The sequence below is a fragment of the Corvus brachyrhynchos genome, unplaced genomic scaffold (genome assembly GCF_000691975.1).
Source record: "Corvus brachyrhynchos isolate BGI_N302 unplaced genomic scaffold, ASM69197v1 scaffold115, whole genome shotgun sequence".
Taxonomy (NCBI): domain Eukaryota; kingdom Metazoa; phylum Chordata; class Aves; order Passeriformes; family Corvidae; genus Corvus; species Corvus brachyrhynchos.
Genome location: NW_008239553.1, coordinates 7,555,163 through 7,575,425, shown reverse-complemented (window position 1 = coordinate 7,575,425; position 20,263 = coordinate 7,555,163).

Sequence of the window (20,263 nt, the reverse complement as noted above, 5' to 3'; positions counted from 1 at the left end):
TGCCACCTGGGGGGGGCATTCCCTCTGTGGTCAGGTGCCAGTCTGGCAGACCCCAGTCCAGGTCATTCCTGGACTCGTCCACGCCACAGCAGCCCTCGAAAATCCTCTCCTTAGCTGAGCCTTGCCTTTGTGTCCGCAGGGCATCCCAGACCCAAAGGCTCTCCCTATAAACATCCACATCTGTGGCTCACTGGTCACGTGCTCAGCACTGGCCTCCTCCAGGAGGTGCTGAATCCCGCACTCCTGGGATGCTCTGTGTCCCATGGGGTGCTGCAGCCCTCCTCTGCTTATACTATGTGGGCGCTTAATTATTAATAACAAATTCCTCCCGCCCTGCTCTAACATAGGGATTCACAGACAAGCTTGTAGCCCCTTGAGTCTCCCATACTGGACCTAGGCAAGAGACACAGAGGAGATTAAAATCCAGTCCTTGCGATGATGGACATTGGCAGGACGTGGGCTGCCAGCGCTGCAGGGGACAGAGGGCTGCCCGAGAGGGAGATTTAAAAAGCACAGCGACCTGGCAGTGGCAGTGCGTGCTAGGTGGGAGTTAATCTCCATTTAATTCCTTTTCAGATAATCCAGTCTCAGCTGCGGTCCCATGCTCCCTGACCCCTTAATCCCATTGCCACAGAACCTGTTTAATGGGGAAGCTGGTGAGTGCTCCTGTGAAATGGCTTGGGGCATCCCTCTGGGCCCCAGCTCTTTGTCTGCCCCACTTGCTTCCTCCATTCCTACCCTGCATGGATCTGGCACTGACTTACCCCCTTTCTCCCCCTTCTCAGCTCTCTTTCCTCCCCACTGGCTGAGAGACACCCTCAGCCCAGAAGTGAAGAGCAGGCAGGGAAGGGGGATCCAGCTCCCAGGCACATTTACCGGGCAGCTGTGAGGTGATCTGTCTGGCAACACGAGGTAGACACCAGTTCTGCAAGTTTTGCTCTGCTTTGGGGAGGGGTGGTTGTGATGGATGCAGTGTGGAGGCAGAATGCAGAGCAGCCATCCCTCGTGTCCCGGCTTTCCGGCAGGAGGCTGGTGTGTGGCGAAGCACCCAGTCAGCAGGGGTGAGGACATCACCGGGAGGAAATTTGGGTTATAAATTTCAGAACTAGAGCTGATGGAGAAGCAGGTGCGTTTACAGTATAAAATCTCCCCCCCGTTCTCCTCCTTGCCAGTGAGCAGGCTGCTCGTCCGGGGACTAGAGCAGAGCACAGCCACCAGGGCTGGGTCCTCCTCACCTTGGTCAACTGGGAACGTATCCACCTCGCTGTTTCTACTGGTGCTGGCACATGTTTGCATTTGTACTTCCAGAGGAGTGGGGTTGGAAGCACTAACCCTGATGTGCAGATACACATGCACACTGCTGAGGGCTTACCTGAGCAGCTTCCCTGGGTGCCCAGTGAGCATTCTGCATCTCAGAGTGTTCTTTGGGGACACGTTATCTGTTTGTGAGGGATCCACACTGGCTCGGCTGGGGGGCGGGAGGGGAGGGGGTCATTGCTGGTGCCTTGCCAGGGCTTGCTGGGTTGCTGCCAGACCGTAGAGGACTCCGACCCTCCTCTGTGGCTGTAAAGCCATTCATTCATGAACAAGTTGTTCCTGGGAGTCAGGCAGTCAAGCAGTGTGGTCCTCTGGGGACATGAGCCGTGCCCGACTGACAGCCTGCACTCCCTTCTTGGCTTCCCACTGTCCTTCTCTGAAAGGCTGGTGGGGGTTTGGATGCTGCCATGCCCTGCAAGTTCCCAGCAGGAGCCTTTACCCTCCACTGAATTTGGGAGTGAGAGCACAGATGTTCAGCTCCTTGGAGCCAGACAACAGGGAAACAACCTGTTCCTGTTCCTCTTCATGCTTCCCTGGACTGACACGAAGGGCAGATTCAATCATTTTTGAGCCCGGATGGGAAACAGAAAGGCAAAGTGTCCTGAATTGCCTGGGAAAGTTCATGTCTTTTCTGCCTTGCTCATCACCCTGCATCCCTCCTCAGTGGGGGTAAGGCCACAGAAGACATGGGATCACAGGGTAGTGGGTTCACTGCAGGCTCTGAGTGGCTCCCAGGATGCTCTTCTCCATCAGCTTTTCCTGCAGTGTCTCTCCTTGGCTGTCCAGCAGTGCCCACAGAGCTGGAACCCTGTGGAGGTGGTGGATGGCTCTGCTAAAACCATCTTTTGAACCTGAAGTTTTGCAGGGAGACACTTCATCTCTTGCTCCTTTGCTCTTGCATGCATATTCAGCCAGAAAATGTGCTGTTCCCCTAAGGTGTAGTGGTAGGATATTAATTTTCTGAGGTTCTCGATAAGCTATTGAAGATTAATTTTAGGGAAAGCCAGGGGATATGATGGATTGGAGCCCAAGCTTGCTTAAATATGCAATATTAAAAATTGATCGTTGTCTCTTCTTGTCATGTACCCTGCCCCGGTGTCTGGGGCAATCCCACAGTCTGACAAAATGCCAGGAAAATACTCAATAAGCCCCACGCCCAGCTGAGTGCAGATTTTAATAACTTGTGTTGTCGTTATTATTTTTTAAATCACTTTTATGAGTTTTTGTTTTGTTTAATGCCTGGTTCTGTTGTGCAGATTGGCAGCTGGGGGCTGGGGAATCCTCCTCTACCTGCCAGGCTGTGAGACATCAGCACCCAGCACAACCTGTTTCCCTGTCCTCCCCACCAACCCCAGCCACGGGGGTGATGCTCCAGGTGACAGAAGAGCCACGGTGAAGGCAGCCCACGGTGAAGGCAGCCCATGGTGGGATCAGGGGCCTTGGCCAGGGAGACTGGCAGGTGCAGAGGGCTGGTTCAGCCTGAAGACAGCCAGAGGTGGTGGATGCAGCATCATTCACACTCTTGAGGTTTCTTGGCTGCAGGAGGCAGCACTTGGTGCACGGAGGGGAAGATGCGTCTCAGTCTTACCTTCCTCAGTTGGAGCTCTTGGGCAGTTAATCCCTTTGCATCAACATGGCATTGTAAACATTCACTCTGATATTTCTCACTTGCAGAGAAACAACCAAATTTTGCCAAAGTGTTGGCATTCATCAAGGCAGCAAAGAACTGTTACAGTTATTTTTGAAGCTGGCTGCAAAGAGGGAGTCCCTCTGCAGCATGAGCCCAAGATGACTCCATCAGGGCACTCAGCAGCAAGAAGAAAGCTCAGTGGGATTCCCATTCATTCCTGCCTGGCTGAGGGAAGCCCAGGCAAAATCCACCTTATCCACTCTAATCAGAAAGCTGCTGACATTATTTTCCCCCCTGCAGTTAATGATTGCAGGAGGAGGGATTTGCTGGCATTTGCACTTCACAGAGAGCTGCGAGAAGAAAAAGTGGGTCCCACAGAGGTTTCAGGGAGAACAAGAGGCATGGTGTAATCTGGCATCAGGCTTTTCTAGCCAAGCTCCATTTTCTACTCATAAGCAGCATAACAGTACACTGCAGTGCCTGATGTGACATAACCATCTTCAGGGCTAGTTTGACCACTGGCTACTCCTTTGCTGTCCCTCACGGGTGACTGAGTTGCAGCTGGACTGCAGAGGCATGTGTGTGGGACCCTGAGGGGTGGCACTGTGACCCTTTTTGTCACACATCCCCTGAGACTGGGTTAGCATAAGGAGTCACAGTTGAACACAGAAGAGTAGCATGCTTGAGCAAAGAGCTATTATTTGCCAAAGGTCTAGTCTTCCCTGATTTGCACCTGGGCTGTAGTGCACTTGTCCTAATGATTCATCCGTGCTCTTCATTGCAGCAGGCTGATGGTGAGGAGTGATGCAGTTCCGTAGCTCCCAGGGGTCTGCAGACTGTGCTTGGAGTGCTGCGACCCTCGTTAGCAGCTCCTGCAAAGGGATAGCTTTAAGGCACTTATCTGGCCAGCTCGAAATAGATGCCAACTGGCCTCCACAGCTGTGGTCAGTGGTGGCCATCTTCTTCTCACCCATATCCAGAAGTCCAGGAATGGGGAGGCCCAGCAGAAGGGGTAAGAGCACACCTGCAGCAAGCCCTAGCTTGAATGGACAAGCAAAAACAGGTCACAGGCAGTGACATGCTGATGTGTGTGCTGGGGGACAGCGGTGTGCTCCCTGCTGCTGGCACTACCGATGGTGCAGGTGGCTCACACAGTCACTGCTGTTGGTTTTGCTGCACACTGCTTGGAGCTTGGAGTACCAGGGTGGTGGCTACAGCTGCAGTGTGAAACCCACAGTGATTGGTGCTCACTGCTGGCTTTGCCTGGTCCAAGATGTGAGACCCAGGGGAAGAGAAGGGATCTCAGCACTTCTCAAAACCCTTGGAGAGAGAATGCACAGGGACCACTTCCAGACCTTACCAAGGTCTTATCAGACTATGTGATACCATGATTTATGGTATGGGGTTATTAGTCCCATACAAATAGACTACAGTGTTGTTATTCCTATAAAAAATTGAATTCAGACCCAAAATGCAGCAGGTGACTTGATGCAAGTACTGAAGAGTGGTGCCAGGCATGGGTGTTACATGGGCAGTGATGACTTAGGATGGTATTAGCTGAGGACACACTGGGTCACTTTGGATGGTACTAGTTCAGGACACAGCATTTTTATGACTATGTTTAATGACACAATAGAGCGCAACGCTCTGCAGTGTGACCTGCTCAACACCCAGCAGCTCAGGCAGGTGTACTAACATTGTGCTCTTGTGCAGATAAACCCTCCTGCAAGCACCCTGCAGGAGTACCAGCAGCCGTGGGACTGAGTGCAGCGCTGTATTCCACCATTGGCAAGGCCAGGCAAGGGAAGAAAGACAGCAGGAAGGGGTAAGGAGTGGGGTGTTTCTTTTCTCCACCAAATGCAGTTTTATTTCTACGTTAAACATTTATAGAGCCCTTCATTTAATATTTATAAAGTGAGTGTCTTGGTGATAAATTACTAAGGAACACAACAGGGCAGCCTTACTGCTTGTCTTGGAGTGCTGGATGTGGACTGGGAGCTCCCTTTTCATCCAGTCTGCCTATGCCCTTCATCCAGCATCCCTAGGTGATATCTTGGTTTGTGGGACTGTTAGGGATACAGGACTGGGAGGAAGGCTCCTCACTTTCTCCAGACAAGCTTCAGGGTGCCTCAGACTGAGCTGCTTTCTCCCTTCCACCCTCAGTTTGAAGAGTGAGGCTGCTACGGGCCATCAAGTGCTTTGAGAGACCCTGGACTGGGATCAGAAGGGGTTTCCAGGCAGCCTGCAGCACACGCTGGGGACAAGGAAAACAGGGGTTCAGGTGAGGCCAGAGAGCAACCATGAAGAGCTCTGTCTGGAGGGACACTGGGTGTCCATGATGAAGACAACATTTCAAGGTGACCTGAGCATCCTTTGAAAACTGGGCTGGATCAATGCTATTGATCCTCCTAATCATTTCCTCTCCAACAAAACATGGAGCAAAACTCCTGAACTCACAGACAACCCATCAGCCTCATGCCACAGTGTCCCAGGGACTAGCCAGGAGCAGAAGGACCCCCATCCTGGAATGTGGACCTCTGTGACACCTCCAGCTCCTTCGTGGTGAGCCAGAGCTTGCACCTCCAGGGGAAGGGACACGGGGCAGTGTGGGGTGTGTGACCCTGGCACTGGGGAAAGCACGTCCCTTCCACACTGCTTCCCCCACCCCCAAGATGGGTTTTCTGGCATGGGGCAGTGGTGCTGGAGAAAGGGGTGGTTATGACATGTTACCCAAGCTCTGTTCCAGACCTTCCACAGAGCAGCCACACATCCCTGAGTTTTCCTGGTGTCATACCTGCAGCCAGCACAAGAATGAAAGCATCAGTGTAGGCAAAATATCATAAACTACCTGCATTTCAGCTACAGAGTCACTGGCTACTCTGGGCCAGGTTAAATGACACTTCCCTGGAGCATTTCAGGAACGTTTTCTCCCTCGCTCAAGCTCCCTAACTAGGCCCAAGGAGGCAGCAAGGGAGCAGATGAGGTGGCCGACAGCAATTTCAGCCCTTCTAAAGAAATAACTGGCATGTACCAGTGACAGGAAATTGTGCAATTAGTACAACAGGGCAATGTCAACAAGCTCTTAACGCCAGTTGTTATGGCAACACCGGGAAAAGTGATGTCGGTGCTGGAAAAATCCAGAGACTGAGAAATAACAGCAGCAGCCGCCGCTGCTGGGACGGCTCTGGCTTTGCCTGCGGGGCTGCGCTGCAGGCAGCATCCCGAGAGCAGCCCAGGGTCGTGACCACCGCCCGAGGCCAGCCCCGGCCCCGTGCCAGAGAGCGGATGGGCAGAGGTACAGCACCTGATCCAGCATGCAAAAAGCCAGAGCCATCAGCAGGGACCAGGGAAGACTTTCCCGCACGCAGCCCCATGAAGCTCTTCCCAGTGGCACTGCCCCGCAGGAGGGACAGCCCGGAGCAGCCCGCGTCATCCCTGGACACGGGAGCAGAGCATCAAACAGCGGAGAGCTGGCATCCCCGGCTTGGCTCGTCATGCTAGTAAAGTGGCAATGGGTGAATTGCACGAGAGAGAATCCTGAGTGGTTTTCTGCTAGCAGAATTATGGTGCTTTGGGTCTGGCAGCACATTCTCTAGTCCTGGTCAAACGTGTGGCTAGGCATGTTGACAAGGTGTGTGTCACGTGGCTCTGTGGGCAGCTGGCTCCTTTGCATCCATGCCAGGCACAGCCAGGTCTTCCTAGCCCCCACATGCCCTCACTTTAACCCAGCACCTCACCCTCCATGCCCACAGTGGCACTGGTGCAGGGGAGAGGAGAGAGGCAGAGAGCTGCCTTGGAATTAGCTCAGCCCTCTGTTCCTGCCTGAGCCACGCTGCAGCTGTGACCTGCACCAGTACACAAACCCTGAGCCACTGGTTTGGCTTCCCAGCTCAAGCCTGGACTTGCCTGGTGATGGCTGAGTGGAGGCTGTCCTCACTCGGTGTCTCCAGCCCAGCTCTGCACCCCTGGCTCAATTACGGTGGCAAGTTCAGCTGCTTGGAGGGACTGTGATTTGTGGGGTGCAGATGGAGGGGGTCTGCAGTAATGTGAGAGAGAGCCATTGATGCTAGAGCACAGGGCATCTGTGACACTCACCAGTGGAAAGGTGGGGAATTTCTCAACATGCACAAAATGTGCCTCTTTTACCCTGTCCCAAAACTGTCAAAATGGAAAGGATTTGATTTCAGCTCACTGGGGCGTACAGCAGCTCCCTCCCTCCCTCTCTCCCTGTGCTCCTGCCAGCCAGGGCAAGTCCCTACAGCAGGGCTCCCCCAGGAGTCATTCCGACTTCTCTGTGGTTGTGCCCTCTGGTTTACCCCAGCATATGCCAACGTATACTCCTTTCTCAGCATCGGTAGAGCTCCCTTGGTACGAAATTTGGTGCTTACAGAGTGAAGCAAAAGATTCGGGTTACTCCCTGCTCCCTTTTTGTGTAACACTACTTTTCTGGGCAAAAAAAGCCTTTTCAGGAGGAGCAGGAGAGAGAATCAGATGCTTTCAGAGAGTGCCAGGACTCCCAGAGTCACAGGGAGCATCATCCTTTGCATCTCATCTCTGTTGTTGAGGTCTCCTCTAAGGCTTGAGAAGCTGGAGGGGCAACTGCAGGAGGATGCTGGTCCATGAGAAGCTGCCACCACATGCGCACCCGTGAAAGTTAAAAGCATATGGCTTCAAAGGGAGTAACATTCGGAGCCCTTTGCAGAAAGCTGAGCAATGGAAGGATCAAAGCACTAGAGAGAATTATGTTCTGTTTAAAACTGTGGTCTTACAGCAGCTTTTGAGGGAATCTTAAGAAAACATAGTGGGATCTCTTAGAAAACAGCAGTGCAAGCCTTGCAGCTGGTACAGTGAAGATGAGGAAAGAACTCCATGTGTTGTTTGTGAAATGTTATTGCCCTTGAAGCAGTAGCTGACTTGGTCATTCAAGTAATTTAAGATGTTGGTGACTGAGTTTTTGAATGCAAGGGGATGCTTCTCTACCAGCTGAGAGCTATGAGTTGTGCTTCCATCTGGCCAGACGGTAACACCTTTCTTCATTTCACAAAGTATCTTTCCATGGGACTGCTCTTATTGATTTTGCTGGAGCTGCTTGCAGAGCAAACGCTGTAATGTGTCTGTAAGGAGGCAAACTGAGTCCTCGGTGAGGTGGAAGCTTCTGGAAAGCTAATGATCTCCTAATGAGCATGGCTGATTACGTGATGCTCTTGCCTGTGAAGGCGATGTGTGATGGTAGATCACTCTAGCATAGCCTTGAAAAACCTCTAGCACTGATCCTTCCCAAAGACAACAGAGCCGTCCGGTCTCTGTGCTTCTGGGCCTGGCAGGATGTGACGTGGTCCATCGGTCCACTCTGCAGGTTAGGCCTGGGTGAAGGAGTGTGAGAGCAGAGTGCAGGAGGGTGGGGAAGGACTTGTGCTGCCTCTGCACCCCTCTGCAGCTGCTACATCAATTCCAGAAAGCGAAAGCTATTCCAGAAAGGAAACAGGGAGCTTTGATGAGCCTATTTCCCATCCCAGCCCACCTGCTAGGAAACATTTGGAGAGCTTCAGCATGACATTCCCTCCAGCCCAACTGGTTGATTCCTTGCTGGGAACCACAGTGAGCATCCTACATTGCCTGTGGCTGTTTTGGTCCCTCACTGGTTTCCTGCCTGGGATCAGAAGCAAGGCAGGAGTGATCCCATGCCTCACAGTGACCCTCAGCTCCATCTCGTCCTTGTCTTTTTCCTTTTCTTCATCTGTTCATGCCCTGATCCCAAGTTATCTGCTGGTGTTATTTAGAACTGAGGGAGGGAGACTTTCTCCCCCTCCCAGTGAGCATGGTCATGCTCCAGCCCATGCTGAGCATTAGTGGACAGGAGACACTTTGTCCACTCCAGGAGACCAGCTCCAGCCTGTTAATACATTTCTTTTATCCTTGATCCTAGTGAGGTCACAAGGAGAGCAAGTCTCTGAGGCCACAAGCAGCCCTGAGACACCTGTGGGAAATCAGCTTGCTCCTGAAGACACCATGGATGTCCTGCTTACTTACATCTGCACCAACTCTCTACTCTGCATGAATACACAGAGTAAAGAAACTGGCAGCTTTGGAGCGTGATTTGTTTGACTTCCTGGTAAGTCTATCTTGGGGTGACTTCATCCTTTTCGAGTGGGAATAAAGTGAGCAGGCTGGAGAATATGTGTGAAGGAAATGTGGGCAGGAGGATGGCACTCTGGCAGCACAGGAGGCAGGAGTTCTCCAGCAGCATTCCCAATCTCACCTTGGCACATTTGGACTCACAACAGGGAGCAAAAGACCAAAAATCTTTATCAGGATGGTCAGTTCTCTCCTCTTCCTGTGCCCTTGTTGCCTGCACTCCTGCTCTCAAAGACAACAACCTTGCACCAGGCAGGACTGTTGGTGTGCCGCCAGGACACATGGTTTCTGAAGGTGAGTGTGGAAAAGGCTCTGCTCAAACACCTAGTGCCTCTTCGTGCTGTGGTCTAAGCCCAGGAGAGGCCAGACACCAAGGGAGCCTGAAACATTGGAAAGGGCTTGCTTCTCCAGCACGAAAATCTCAGCAAGGACTTTTGGGTATGAATGGTTACGATTTGGACAGAGGAAGAATGTGCAGAGAGCACCAGAAATAGGACATAGGACAGGGCCTGTTGCCCTGGGGTTTTTTGCAAGTGATTTTTGCACCCTTGTGTAGAGTTTTCCAGAGGCTGCAGCAAATCTGCAGATGAGAGGAATGATGTCCCTGAATCACTGTCTTCTCAAGGGCCAGGAAACACAATGTGAAAATACATGGTGAAAATAGTGCACGCAGCAGGACTTTGCTTAATGAACGGTGCAGAGAGGAGCAAGAAAGTAATCTCATTTACCCATTACCATGTGTTTCAGCATCCCATCTTCTGTGCCTCCGAGGCATGCAACTCAAGGGCCTCTCCTTCCTCCAGTGGTCAATGTCTTGTATGTCCTGGTTTTTCCTCTTGCTCCCAGCTCAATTTTCCAAGTCCTTTGATCAGCCAAGGCCGACCTCACCTCCTTCCTCCTCTCTCCGGATTGTTCCTTGGATGATACTTGCAGGAACAAGAGAGAAGACATAACTTCTCCAGCCGTGTTACTGAGTGTGTAAGTTTAGCTCCCAGAGCTTCCCCTCCCAGTCCTCTTGCTCCTTGGCCATACTGAATATGTGCCGTTTCTGTGCTGCCTCCTTTGATTTCTGCAGAGGAAGCCTTTGCCAGCAGTGGATCTGTCTGATTTTTCTCACTTCACCGTGGCAGCTTTGGAGCTGCCGAGATCCCTGGAGACTCAGCAAGTCTTCAAACAGTCAAAGGAGCTGAGATCCAGTCTCCTGAGACATCTGAGCGCAGCACAGCATCCGCTTTTTGATACAATGCTATCAAGACGTTTCTCTGTATTTCTTTTTTTTTTGCAAATCAAGAGAATGGAGCTGGTTTCTCTCCTGCTGTTATTGGGGGCCGTTGGAGAAGGAGGTGTTTTCATTTCAGCTCTTGAGTCAAAGAATAAAGGAGGAGGAGAAGGTGGGGGAGAGGAGGCAGGAAAGGAATATCTGAGAGGATGATAAGGGAGAACGTCTGCTCATGGCTTTTCTGTAGGGCTGGTCCTCTCTGAGCCACAGGAGGAGGCAGTTAAAGGGCATTGCCTGGTGCTGGAAAGCAAAGCCCAAGTGGCAGGAGGTGAGCACTAATGAAGGGGAGGTGGAGAGCTGAGGGGCTGCAGGGGGCTAGGACACACCAGGAAGCCTAGCAGCACTTGTCAGGACAGGACTGAAGGAGCCACTGGCTTTGCTGAGCTTCCAACCAGATTCTGTGACCCTTTGGCCCATAAGTCAGTGTGGCACAAGCTGACCTCCCCCTTTCGCCCATGCAGGGGAGGTATTAGTTTTGCCTCCTCCCAGTTCTGTGGGGCACCTCACTGTACCTCTAATGCCATACAAAGCCATCCACAGGGCTTCCAGTCAGGCTGCAGGCTCCTGACCTGTCCTGTGCTCTGCCCTGCTGCCCAAGCCCACCCCTGGCTCCCTTGGCTGGGGCAGCCACCTCTGCCACTGCTTCCTGGATCCCAGTCCCTGCTCTGCCCTGGAGTGCTCTCCATGGAGACTGTCATAGGGATCAAACTGCTCAGATACAGGGATGCTCCAGGTTATCTGGATGAACACCCACATTGTCCCTGCATAGCACCTGCCAAGCAGCCGGGCCTGGAGCAGGATCTGGCACCATTCTGCCTTGAGTTGTAAGGCAAATGTATTATTCCTAATCCCCACCAAGCTCCTTCCTTGGGTTTAGCTTGCAACCATTAGTATAAAACTTAGCTTTGGCATACAGTACCCCTCCTGCTTGGCTTAGCTCCAAACTTCTGCCCCACTGGACATCCCAGAGCCTTTTGCAGGAGGCTGCTTTGTCCCAGTCCTGCTTTGCCATGCTGTAATTTCTGCCTCAATAAAACCACCTTGAAACTAGAGCCTTGCTGAAGCCCTCCAGGCATGCTCTGTGTCCATGCAGGTACTCTCTGTTCACTTCCCTAGCATGTCCCTTGGCACCAGCAGGACAGAGCATCTTCAGCCAAGCTTCTGCTGTCTTGGGAGGTCATCTCAGCAGGGACCTTGCCTTCTCTTGGAGCTGGCTGCAGGTATGGGGCCACTGATAATAGGCCCTTAAAAGTCTCTCTGTACATGCAGGGAATGTGTCAGCTGTTAATACCCATATTTCCCATACTGCCCATACTTATTCCCTGCTTCCAGATGCATATTCTCTGACAAGCTTCCTTTCTTCTGCCCAAAGCAGGTTCATTTTTAATTCATCTGTGATTTCCTCTGGCTGCTCTGGGTACTCTCTGGCTCTCAGACTCTCCGGCTGCATCCCTGCATGAGAGGGAAGGGAACAATGAAGGATGCTGGCAGAGCATGGCACTCCCCCCCTCCCCCCCCCACCTCTCTGCACTTGATCCCAGCATCTCGAGAGTGCATCTCTCCTCATTCTCCCCACAGAGGGTCTAAGAAGCTTTTAAGCCCCCTTCACATAGGCATGCACTCCACTCTCCACTAATCTGTGGTGCTATTTATTAACAGACCCAGCAAGGGCTGGGCGAAACTTGTGAGTCATTAATTCAGCTGGAACGATGAGCTAATGAGAGGAACCTTGCGAGCTTCCCTCCCCACTCCTGGTTGTTCAGTGCATATTAATCTTCCTGAGTACATGTGCCAGCAGCATCCCCAGCAGCTGAGCACACTGCTGCATGTTTGCTTTATGGGCCGTTGTTCCCCATGCCCAAGACCTCTGCTTGACTTGCTATAGTTCTTCCCAGTGAATTTGTTCCAAACCAGATGATTTAGTGGCAAGTGGAGACCTGGAGATAGCAAGGAGAGGCTGTGCACATTAATGAAGCCCCTGTTAGTGCTCATGTGCTGTCACCTGGGCAGGGCCACAGCTAAAGTCCCCAGTTCCCTTTTGCCTGGTGGGACCAAGCATGGTCCATCCTTCTGCACATGGTGAGGGGCTCTGGGGTATGAATTTGTCCAGCTGGGCTGGATGATGGCAATTCAGCTGCTATAGGGCAGTCCTAGCATTGCTGAAGTATAATTAATTCCATGCACTACCCAGGGGATAGAGGGGAGTTTGAATATGAAGGCTGTAAAACTCTCCTGGGTGAATGCATCCATCTTGATTTGAGCTTTGTGAGCTTTCCCAGTTGTATATCTCCTAAAAATATTCCCACAGAGTCACAAATTCCTGTAGAGGAACTGAAAGGCTGCCAACAAGAGGCTCACTTTTCTTACTCTTAGAAATAGCCCACAGCAGTCTCGGGATCCATTGACCCCCGGCTGTAAACCACCGACCTGCAGCTTGTAGGAGAGGGAAATGAGAGGGCAGCACTGTGATTTCCACCCAGATAAAGCTGTGCGCTCCATAGGTACCAGGGCAGGCTATTAGTTTAAAAACCCCTGCCTGCCATTATAAACCTGGCACCACCAGGCCGAGGGCTGCATGGTCCCTGAGATGCTGGGAACAGGCAGCTGTCCAGTCCCTGCCAGGGTCTGGCACAGGACAAGGCTCAGCACACGTTGGGCTCCACTGCACATTGTCTACAGCATGGCTTTCAGTTTATTTTCTGACCATAAATATTTGGTTTCTCTTTAAAGGAAAATTTCAGAGGGCTGGTGGCTGCCACCAGTGGAAGGACAACCACTGGGTCTCAGCCTGGGCCAGGATACAGAAGCAAGTGTGGTTCGATGCCATCAAGCAACAACCCAGTTTTAGGTTTGAGCGTGGGAGGACTCTGCTTCTTCCTCAAGCTCAGATGGCTGCTATTGCCTGAGCCCTAGGAGCAGGATGTATTTAAATATTACTGCTAATTGGGAGTATTTTAGTCTGTATTTCTCCTAAAAATTAGTTCTCTTGATTGGAAACTCCAAGTCAAGGCATAAAATAACTGTAGGTTGATAAACCTCATGTAAGTGTAAGAACTCACAAAATGCGTATTTGTCGCTCAAAAGTTAACGCTAAGCCAAGAATTCAGGAGGAGCCCAAAACCTGGAATGAAACACAACACCAGAATATGGCAGCAGCAATGGGCTAAGTGCAGCAAAAGGACTGTCCTTGGCTCAAGGATGAGCTTGGTCACATTTGAGAGTCTGCTGCAAACACCAAAAAGGAGAAAGGCTCATTTTCCACCCTTGTCCTAGCAGTGACATCTGCAAGGTTGAAATCTATAGTGCTGAAAATCCACAAGGACCCCATAGCCCGAAACCAAGTCGAGTTCATTAACTGCCTCTAATGCTGCCTTTAATAAATTGTATGGCTTTTAAACGCAAACATATTTTGAGAGACCTCTTTTGTCCTGTATCTAGGACAGGTAAGGCAGGATCCTAAAACCAAGTGCAGATACTGACTTTGCACATGTTTCGGTTAATTACCATCTAAATTAAAGCTTATTCAACTGATGAATTTTTTAAAAATCATCTAGTGAATAAATGCAATATTAAGCCTTTCAACACAAAGTGAAAAAAAATCCGAATAAATGTTAATTACATAATAGCTCTAATAAGCTGGTTTAACTACAGTGGAAGCTGGCAAAAAGCAAGTGTTGGGTTTTGCTGACCAGCACCAGTCAGCTTGCTTCAGGAAAACAGGGAAGTAGCTCAAATGTGAAACAAGATTAGAGTGGATTATTTAAAGGCTTCCTGTTTACAGATTTAGATCAACTTGAATTGAAATCAATTCATCCTTCCTGCCTGGAAGCAGTTTGCTGAGGAAAATGATGATGGTGGCAGATCAGGGATTGTGGCAGGTGTGATTCCCCCTTACTACCTTTTCACCTCTCTCCACAGAGAGGTATTGTATCTAGTTTATATTTTTCAAAAGAAGGCTATGAAATGAGTGGATCATGTATCAATACTTCTACTGAACAGAGATTATTGAGCAAGGCATTTCCATTTAACCTAGGAAGCCAGAGCTGCTGGATCATGCCATGGAACTGCATGGTTGGCAATACCCTCACGAGGTCCTCCCTTTTGCAAGGAGGGAAGCAGGATGCTGGGTGCCTGGCCAGAGTCCCCAGGCACCCCAAAACTGCAGCGAGACCCTTGTGTCCCCCATGTGCCCAGCCAGGAGAGGGCCCCCTCCTCGCTGCCCCCCTCACAGCACTGCTGCAGATGGGGCAGTGTGACAGACAAATCCCCAGCGCCCCGGCCGTGCCAGATGCCTGGCACGTCAGTGTTGCTAAGCGAGGAGAAGTTTTAACACGTTGATTAATGCCCTGACTCTGGGTGAGTAATTAGAATTAATGTGGGATATCAAATCAGGAAATCAGGCATTATTAGGAGGAATTAGTGATTTATTTTCATTTTACGCCTGGCTCACCCCAGTCCCCCAACACAGACGGGGGATTTGGCAGGAGATGAAGCTCCTTACTTAGAGTACAAGGATGAAGAAGTAAGTGGTGATGGGAGGAGGAGGAAGAAAGTGGAGAGACAGCTCCTACGTAATTAATCTCATCACAGCCAAGTCTCATCAGCACCTGTGACTGCTGAGAGCAAGGTGCAGAGCAGCAGTGAGGGACCATCACCACTGCTTGGAGTCCCAGCCAGCTACAGCTGGAGACATGGAAAAAGCCCAGAAGCCACTTGAGCCACTTGAGTGCCATTCTGGCCCTTCCCTGCTCTGGTTGCTTTTGCTCATACAGACCATGGATAGGACAAACATGCCAGAGGTAAATCCATGCCCCTATAACAGGCAACATGGCAGCAGGGCAAAGCAGGGGTGAACCTTACTGGTGCTAATGCTGGGGGTCTTGGTCCTCAGAGGGGTCCTGCTCTGGCACGGCAATGGTGGCCAAGTGGTTTCAAGCCCGACTGGGCTGCAAAGCCTTTGCCCAAACACCCTGCCACATCACAGCTGGCTGTTCCAAAGCTGCTGTCAGTCAGCATGTGGTTGCAAACCAGCACGTGTGGCTGACAAACAGCTTGCAGCAGACAGCTTCCCAAGCCACCATGGGGTGAGGGCAGGCTGGGAATCAGAGACTCATAGTGTTGTTCAGGTTGAAAAAGACCTTTAAGATCACCAAGTCCAGCCATTAACCCAGCACCACCCAGTTCACCATCAAACCATATTCCTAAGTGCCACATCTACATGTCTTTTAAATACTTCCAGGGATGCTGACTCAAACACTTCTTTGGGCAGCCTTTTCCAATGCTTGACAACCTGAACATCCCCTGGCACAGCTTGTGGCCATTGCCTCTTGTCCTATCACTTGTTACTTGGAGGAAGAGACCAACCCCCACCTTGCTGTAATCTTGGTGGAAGAACGAGGAATGCTTGGGGTGGCTTAGCAGGGACAAACAGCAGCAGAAGCATCCCACTAGCCTTTCATCACCCACGCTCTGCATTTGCAGAGAGAATTTAAATGCTAACGAGACTGGAGCTGGTGGAGGAGCAGGAGACCCAGAAGTGCTGGTGCCCAGCTTGAGTGTTGGTAGGAAGAAGCAGGGGGTAACCTCAGGGAGCAGTGCCCCAAAAAGGTCCCTTTCATGATCAGACCCATTTGCAAATTCATCTTCTTAGGTAGAAGTTTCAGGCAGATTTTTTTCACTATTTCTTTTTTTTCCCCAAGATGAAAATGTCATTGGTGTAGTTCATAGTACCCCCTATAGCATCTCAGCCGTATTTAGTGCCTTTGATAATGAGCTGCACACGTCCTCTCTCCCTCCCATGCAGTCGGAGAGAGCTTCAGGAGCAGTGCTCAATATGTACAAAGGCTGTCTTTCAAGAAGTTTGTCTTCACCAAAAAAGGCAGGCAACCTTTCTATTTATAAGTACTTTGAGTCTACAAACAGGTTAAAAAGCCCTCTCTCTCTCTCTCTTTCCTTTCTGCTCATTTGGCAGAGAAGAGAGGAAAGCAAACAAGCATAATACAAGATGCAGCACTGTGTGGCTCAGTCAGGCTGTGTAGTGGAAAAATCCTCTGCTGTCCTGGGCATTGCAGGTGGAGCCTGAGTGGCACAGCTCAGCCTTTACCTCGTACCTGAAGCTTTCGTCCCAGTTGAAGAGGCAGTCAATCGGCTCTTGCACAAAAAGAAAGCAAGGCTTAATCAATGAGGTGCCCAGAAAAAACAGTCCCTGCCCTGGCACACAGTCCTGTGCAGGGAGGCAAGGATGAAGAGCTGGCTTTGGCAGGGTGTGAAGACAGCAAGAGTCCTGTCTCCCAAGCAGGAGGGCTTGGGAGGTTTCAACCCCCACTAAGGTTCATTGACCATGCACTCTCTGAGGAGGCATACGAAATTGCAGAGCTGACTGCTAAAATGCAGCCTGCTGTGAAACATCACAACGATTTGCATGTAGATTTTAATCAGAATTGAGATGTATTTGTTTAATTAGCACCACTGTAACACAGGCTTGGATGGAAAAGCTTCAGCAGGGAGTCAGGTTAATGCAGAGCTGGACACTGGGCACCCCAGGAGAACAGACTGTATCCAAAGAACGTGCTACATTGGGACAGCTTGATCAATCCTGTATGAGGAGCCAGAAGAGGCTTTCTAATGTGTCACTAGCAGGGCAGTCAGCTCTTGGCTTTGGCAGAAGACGCTTTTGCCTGAGGAAGAAAAGCTAGGGGCCATCGCAGCAATCTGCAATCCTAGCCCAAGTGTGGCAGGAAACAGTGGTTTTTCACCAAAAGCAGCATATGTCACTCAGCTAAGTGAGGCTTAAAAACAAAAAAAAACGCAGACAAACCCAAAGAGAAAGAAACATGTCTTTGGAATAGTCTGCTTTCTCAGCTAGTGTCTGGAACATTTAGTCTCTGCCTGAAGACACCCCAAGCAAACCTGGAGTGGGAGGGAAGGGGTGAGTGCCAACTGGCACCTGCCAGCCCAAACACCAGGATGCTCCCCAGAGTAAAACCAGGAGCTGCCTCAGCTCCATCTGAAGGGGCAGGGTCATCCAGCTGGGGTTGCAACATGCTCTCAGCTGCCCTGCAGTGGCACTGACAGCCCAGCTATGCAGTTGCACGTCAGCCATACCAACAGCAAAAAGACATGAAGGTACCATGACAAACCTGCAGATGTCTGCATGTAAATATTTGCCATATCAGGTGTTTCCAGCCTCACAGAAGAAACTGGGCATCTGCTCAGACCTGCTGGCAGAGCAGTGGCATTCTGGGGCCCAGGCTTGGACACAGTTACTGAGGGACACCATGGCAAGGAGCTGGTGTGGGGCACTGATGGCAAGGAGCAAAGCTGAAGCTGGGGAGAGAGAGGGAGACAGAACCCTGTGAAGGGGAAAGCCCAGTGCAGAAGGATGTGAAATCATCAGTGGGACAGGGTGGATGGCAAGGGACAGAGGTCCCAGCTGGCAGGTGCCTGCCCGCTGTGGAACAGGAACTGTGTCCTCCTCTGGCCATGTTCAGGGAGCAGCAAGGGGACAGTGACTTTCCTTGACCAGCTGTGAGGGAAAACTTGGATTACTGCAGGTGTCGCTTTCAGTGCTGACTCCTGTACAGGGCAGGAGAGGGCTGAAGATTTTAAATAATGAGGCACGATACGCTGTGAGCTCAGTGATGGATAGAGAGTGGCATTAAATGGGACTTGGTGCCTGCCTTTATCTTGTCTTCAGCCTTCACAGAGCGGGCAACATAAATGCTGAGCACTGAGGCCATGGGAGCGGCTGCCTTTGCTGGCCTGGAGACAGGTAATGCCAGCAGCAGAATGCAGAAGGAGCTGGGGGCATCACAGACCCCACAGCCCTCTTTGGTCCACAGTGCTCTGGAAGATCCCTTCTGAAAGGAAGTGTGTTTGGAGGTCCTGTAACCCTGGCTTACTAAAAATTCTTCGTAGGTACATCCTCGGTTCAAAAGAATTTGAGGAAGAACAAGTCAAATCAAAGCTTTTTTTCATATGAGATACGCTATCGCTTACATGGAGCTAAAAGATGTGCCCCTGCCACTTTTGTCCCTGTGACCCTCTTTCTTCAGTGCTGTCAGCCCTGATGCCACAGAGATGGGCTTGCCTCACCCTGTCTGGGGCTGCAGCTCCTCCTCCCAGGGCAGCACTTCCTCAGGAGCCCAGAGTGGGAGAGTGTGGGTGGGCAATCTCCAGTGTAATCCTGAATGCCCAGCCCTAATGCTGAGCTCTGCAGATCTTGTCTTGGGGGCTGCCATCCTGCCTGGCACATGGGCTGCCATGCTGCCTTCCACAGTGCCCCTCTGCTCCTTCTTGTCCAGGGGCTGGGATAGGTTTGCCTGCTGCCAGACACCAGTGCCCTTCTGCCCCTCATCTCCTGGAACCTGCAGGGGACACCTCAGCCAGCCCAAAGCAGGGGGCTGCTGAAACAAAGCCCTAAGGAACGGAGCAGCAAGTGCCACGTGGGGACAGGCCAGGGGCCAGAGTAAGCACAGAGGTCCCTGGCTGCATCCCAATGCCTCACCTGCTGCCTGGGACAGAGCCCTGCACTCCCAGTGTGGCAGGATGGGCAGCTCCCGGGAAGGAGAGAAGGCATGGTGGTAAGCTGCCTGCAGGCAGGAGGCTGCAGGCAGGCTCTGGCACTGGCAGGCACACAGACAAGGCTGGGCTCCAGTGTGGCAGATTGATAGGTGTCTGGTGGAAAACATCCTACTGATAGGCCGAGAACAAAACGCAAACAGGGAGAAATGACAGCTGTTCCTGTAGCTTTTCCATCATCTCTGCCGATAGCAGCCGCAGCGCCTGCAGCTCCGCTATTGATGCATCTCCGGGGACTCCGGGAGCGCGGATGCCACAATCAGGAAGGATAAAAGAATTGCTGCTGGAACCCAGAGGAGACTTCAGATCCTTATCAGGAACAAAAAGGACATCAATCTGGTGCCAGCACAAGCCCATCAGGAGCAGCCACACACTCACCAGCCAGCCCAGCAAGGCTGGCAAAGCACATCCATCGCTGCCAGGCCCCCTCCTCTCAGGGTAGCTCTGCTTCAGCCAAGCAGCATTGGGCAGCAGCACTGAGACCCAGCCACTGCTTGGCCAAGAAAATCCTTGGCAGGAAAGATGTGGTAAACAGAGCAGGAGATGAGCCTCTTCGGAGTCCCAGCTGGCTCTGGAGGGGTTGGCCCTGTGGCCTCATGCAGCCTGACAGACCAGCTGGCTACCCTGTGAGCCCCAGCCGGAGCTGAGGTGCCTCCCAGCTGGTCCCCTGCTATCCAACCCTCCAGAGTCCTGGTGCCCACAGCACGTGGGACTGGTTTGCACAGCACTGACAGTGGTAAGCACTGACTCCTCCACAATGCACAAAGCTGGTATTTCTCTTTCAAGTCTACAATCAGGTCTAGCTATGCCCTCTAGGGACAAGGCACATAGCATGCCTGTTGGTTGAAAAGCACCCAGGTCCTTTTGTAAACTGATCTCCTGGGACTTCCAGCCAAACCCCGCAGTGGGAAGCCCAGCTGCTGCACCTCTGGTCCGTGTGAGGGGCCTGGTATTCACGTGTCATAGCAGACACAAGCAGCATCCCTTTGTCTGCCACTGCTCATGGCTGGGAGCTCCCCACTTGGGGACACAGTGGGCTGCCATCCCAAAGGACCTTACTGCTGCCTTTCGTGATGCAACCTGCCTGGTATGCCTCCAGCTTCTTCTGGGGTAGAACAAACCAGCTGCTTGATAACCATACCTTTCAAACAAGCAAAGATTAAAGACAGCCTCACGGGACAGTCTGTCACCTGGGCACAGCCAGGTCCTGGGCTGGCACAGGTGCCTCTGTCGTGTGTGACCAGAGCAGCTGGGCTGGTGAATTTGGAGCTGACCAGAAGGATGGAGGCTGCCAGCACTGGCTCTGAGGGTGCTTTCTGCAG